We start from the raw sequence: 5,425 nt of genomic DNA, 5'->3' as shown, positions 1-5,425 counted from the left end.
GACACAACCACTTATCGCTATCTAATATTTATATGGTGTTATGAGCGTGACGGCACATGTGGCTGTAGTTAATGGTGATACATCATTTTCAGTTCAACACGCACACGTGCAATAGACAACCAGCCAGTTCTTGCCACGCCGACATGGTCGACACGTATGCACGTCTGCTTCTGATATGTAGCATCGCGTTTTCGTTCATGCAACATGTAGTGCCTGCCAATTTCTAGATGTGTATTCACGCTCATACGCGCGCTCTTTCCTTTTCCCTATATATATATATCAGCTGTAGGCTAGAAAAGGCAGGTGACGCTGCAGGAAACGGCAGCATCGCTTGTATAGTACACAACGAAACAACGTAGAAGAAGTATGTACCGTAAGATCTTTAAATATTCAGATATTCCCAACCCAAAAACATAGAAGTGTTGCGTCATCGCTGAGCAGCGTTTGTTGCAAAAAAAAAAGATGGAGCCAGAGGGAAAACCCACCATCCCTCCCCTCCCCTTTCATAAGCGAAAACGTTCACAACATCCCATGACATGATGAACGATCCGCACGCGTCACCTCAATAATTTCCGTCAGACTTTTCCGTCGATGCTCTGAGCTGTGCTATTCTCACTAACATTACCTACTTAGTAATGGTTACATCCTCACGTCAATTTGTTTCTGACATTCAAATGTATCGAGTACGTTGTTATTCGGACGTAATAAACGCAAAGTAATCGATCATGTTCACGGACTTACATGCGAGTATAAAGCGATGAATCGTCGCGACAGAAGAAAGTCATCAAGCTAAACTAGACCTTTTATTAAAAAAAAAACTACAGTAAGTATGAGGTTTTTATTAATGGACAGATTAAAATAATGAGACATTAATTTAAAGTAAACGAGAAAAAAACTTGACAAATTTGTCTAATTGTTGTACAATATATATATATCTACAGAAATACTTCATGCTTAGCTCATTGACGTTAACATACGAGTGGCGAGTGATTAGTAAAACGGGAGTGGATATTTAGGAGAGGTAAATAGAAATCAATAAATCTGTTTGATTGGTAGAACAGCCGGATATTAAGTGATGCGTCGATGACATAAATCTGGTCTCGTCTTTTCGATCTCGGAAGGACATGCCGATAGATTTGGTTACCCATGACAAGTGATGGTAATGTAAACTCAGGGATGATGCCAACTAATAATATCTGCGATTTACATTTACGATGAAATAAAAAAAATATTAACAGAAAACAAATAATGTTTACATAATATTCGTATGTGCGTGTCGGTTTGGCTTGAATAGTACATAGAGTAACCACTAGATGTCGCTCGAGGCTAGATTATTGATGTCGTAAAATGCGTTGTTGCATCGAATAGATTAATTGTTTAAATATAAACAAAGTTAATGCGCGTTTCCATAACTGCGTGTTATTGTTATGAACTCCACAGGCTGCTAAACGTTGCTAATAGCAACTACAGTCGCTATATATCGAAAACGAATATTTGTACCATATGCGTATACATATATATATATATATATGATAGGTAGCCGATTCGTAATAATAGAACATTAACAACAAGTGTATAATGGCTACTATTTGGTAATTAGTTATCATAACATTAATATGTTTAATGAGATGCCATGATCAGCAGACGCAAATCATAAACTGCATATAGTAATGGGGTATCTGGAGTTAGCCATGTTTTCATTCTTTAATGCCCGTTTATGCACTGCAGACAATCGCTGCGTTCGCTAGCCACACCCTCGGCAACTACAACAACGAAAAGTATTACCTACTCAGAGCCGCCATCATTGTACGATGCACGTGTGCATTTACGCACGAACGATACACACACTGCCGTGCGGCAAGATTCGACAGATTTGTCGTCAGGCGTGACAACAGGATCCACTCAAGGTCCAGAACACCTGCGCATATAGCAGCCATGCAGAGAGAGGAACAAGCGAAGAGTGAACCTGGGTCATTCTAAAACTACGCGTGAATGGTTTCTGAAAGATTTGAAACGATAAATAACGATATACCAGAAACTAGATCAGTGAGAATACTTAGCTCATTAGCAAACCTCGCGTACAGAAGATGACTAAACCATATGGAACCTGAGGTTTCAGAAAGATTACGCTAGAGATGACGTGTAGAAGCGTCAGTACAAACATGGCAAATTATGGCCTTCTATTATAAGCGTTTTTTTTTTTTTTGCTCTATATGTACTCTCAGTTTTGTAAGTTTACACTCAATAAAAAGTTTGCCTAACAACAATACAGAATTATGTGGAGGTCACGTTTTGCTAAAGACTATTCTTTCACTGGAAATGAGCCATGCACTAAAATACTGTGAAATGTTGCAGCACAGACAAAAACAAAGGCGACGATCAACAACTCAACATGTGAACTTACTTGTACAGTAAGTACTATATCAATTGCTTTTTTTATGTGCATTTTATTGGGATCGTAAGTTCCCATTTCGATGACAGGCATGCACGTTTGTAAAGTGCTATGGGTACGAGTAGCCGTAATCGGAACTTCACAGGACAAAGTTGATGAGGTACGACTACGTTTCGATTGGTACTTTCCAGTTATGCTTTCATTTGACTCGATCCAAACAATATCAACTGGTGGACTTCAACAGTAACAACGGCAGCTGAAAACAGTTATTTGCAATTGAACTAACTGCAATGCGTAATTAAATCGATGCAAGTTCCTATCGAAGTATTGACTACGATATCTAACTTCATATATAGTATAACAGTAATAATATTAAGAATGGTAATACGACTTCAAAATTGTACTATATTGTACAGGCGACGGCTTCTATCTAATATAATAAATGGAATTGCACGTCGGCTATAAATCAATGCCTGAGCTGATAGACGCAATAAATATAAGGCACAGCTCCGACTTGATTGATCCCTAATTCAACGGTAACAAAAGTCACTGAACGCTATGTACTACCACAAGCATAGGCGAAGACTGATATTTTAATTGCGTGTGTGCTTCTTCGCATGATCAGACATCTATCCCGTACAATATGGCATTGGCGGGGTTTACATCAGCAATCATTGGCTTCGTCAGCCGAAGATTTAGCGGCTTGCCGCACCGAGACCATAACTACCGATACGCTATATATGATCTGAGGCAGGGGCAGTACAGCCCCCATATACGTTGGGCTCGTTTCGGCTCTAGTAGACCCTGCGACTAAGACGTGTCTCTATTCGAAGAGCGATAGCTAGCAGGGGCAGCACACATGCCGATTGCCACTAGTTCAGATCTCATCGTTGTTAGGTGACGAAACGTTCTTGAAAAAGAAAGACAAAGTGCAAAACGACAGATGCTGCTGATAGGAACATCCTAGTGTCTAGATCTGCTCGAAGAAGCACCGTGTAAATCCGACAAGACCCCCTTAGCAGTTTTCGAAGCAATATCGAAAAATGGCTAATGGTTAACCTATAATACATAGCATGGCTTGAAAGAGTTAACCAAACGAATTTCGTGTTGTTGAAAGATACGTATGTGTATACACCAGCTGTGTAAAACTGCACCTCTTATATTCCACCACGAAATCATCACGCCCATATCTTTTTGCAGAAATGATTTGGGCAAGAAACAAAGATGGCTCCTCTTTGTGAACTGGTGTAACATTGAACTCCTTACTGTCAGTTGTGAATGGTGCGCTTAATGGCTACCGAACTTTGTTAATATTGACTAGTAGAATAATAGTATAGCAGCTGATAAGTCTCAGCAAGGCGCATTGAGGCTGACCTTAACAGCGGTACACCGGCGGTGGCGATTCGCCATATTATAAAATTCGCTACTTTTTTTCCGATTCCGTCGTCTCTTTCTCTATGTCATTTGTTCCTTTTTTTCTATATTTGTTCGACGATTACAACGAGCTGTAACTAGTAATTTGTTTGAACGTCGTCGATGTTTATTATCCCTGCTGTACCCCTTGCTCGGTGTCTGGAGTAGCAACACGTGTTAAGCAGTAGCTAATAGATGTCTAGAAGGCAAAATCGCACAGGGCCGCTACCGTCTTCGCCATCACCGTTAACACCGTTTCGAAGGCAAACGGACAAAGGGGATGCTGGCGGTAGAAGATCCCCCAGGTCTCTCTCTAAACTGGCTTTCTTTCTTTCCGTGTTTTTCTTTTCCAATTACACCTATTACAGCATAAGAAGCTACATTGCTTTGCTTGCACTTTTTCTCTCGATGGCTGAACGGGGCAACAGCTGAATTTATAGGTAGTGAGGAGCAAAAGAGGGTCTTAGATCTGCAACGACAGCACGGTTATCTGTTCGCGCCCAGTGATGCCGTTACTGGATGGATGAATCCCTAACAGGATGCGTGTTTGTGCATCTATTGCTATGTGGAAAAAAGCAATACGCAGCACTTTTTTTGAAGCATTTTTTCAAAAATACCATATGACCCCCAACTTATTCATTCGGGGTTGTCTATTTTTGCTGAGATGGAATGGACCGAACAGCATTAACCATTTCACGACTCCATCATTTTTGCCAGGGCTAAAAATAAAGAGGTTCGCTTACACCTCCCTAGAAGGCCCCTTAACGATAGCGGCAATTGCACGCCAAGGAGACTCTACTATTTGAGCAGCGCGGGATGATAGAGGGGTGTACGTGAGCAAAATCTACACAATATTAAACGCAGCGCTGACTATGAACCGGCAAGCACACAGTCTAATCATGTTTCACTGACCCGCGACTAAGAATAACACGAATAAAAACTATGATCCCTAACAGGGGCAGGATTAAATCACTTGTTTGTTTGATTATAATAATAACACTAGTAATGGATAATGATATAATGTTGCTCATATACCTGCGTTCGTCTTTACTTTAATATTTAAAACAAAAGGGCTTGTTTGTAAAGTTGCCACACCCGCGCGGCGAAACTAGAAGGGCGTGTGTTGAGCACCTACATATATAAAATATGATAACGTAATACATTGCATCCATAAAACGGCGTTTTTGCTTTTTACGTATGCCTTAGCAGTGGACTATACCATATAGCAATAAATGATACAAGGGGAAATCTTCTAAAAACTACTATGGTAATGACAAAGCCACCACTTTCCCGGTGCGTGTATGCGAGTGCCCAGTGTGTTTTTATTTATTCAAGAAAGAAAAGCTCGTTGTGAAAACTTTTCTAACTAAATATATTTACTGTTAATTGCACACGTAGCTTAGGGTCGCCTTTCGTTCTTGGGAGTGTCCATTACTATAAGAGAAATAGCCTCTACTAGCAATCAATTTCCACGAGAGTGGAGATATGACGTATTTCTGCTCTCGTATTATTCACTAAGCCTACGAAAGGCGATCGATTGGAGTTCGGCTGTAGCCAAACGTCCCGCTCGATATTGTTTTTTTTTTTGCTGACGCTGGTAAAATTGTGTTGGCCATCAGG

General features: G+C 40.5%; 1 protein-coding gene across 2 annotated transcripts in view; it reads right to left on the bottom strand.

The window, feature by feature from the left end:
* Nucleotides 1–5,425, bottom strand: part of LOC111248667 (uncharacterized) — a 101,925-nt gene that overhangs the window by 75,831 nt on the left and 20,669 nt on the right. The gene's annotated exons all lie outside the window — the stretch shown is intronic.

The sequence above is a fragment of the Varroa destructor genome, unplaced genomic scaffold, assembly GCF_002443255.2.
Source record: "Varroa destructor unplaced genomic scaffold, Vdes_3.0 BEIS01000004.1, whole genome shotgun sequence".
Classification (NCBI taxonomy): domain Eukaryota; kingdom Metazoa; phylum Arthropoda; class Arachnida; order Mesostigmata; family Varroidae; genus Varroa; species Varroa destructor.
This window is presented reverse-complemented; position numbering and strand designations above follow the sequence as displayed.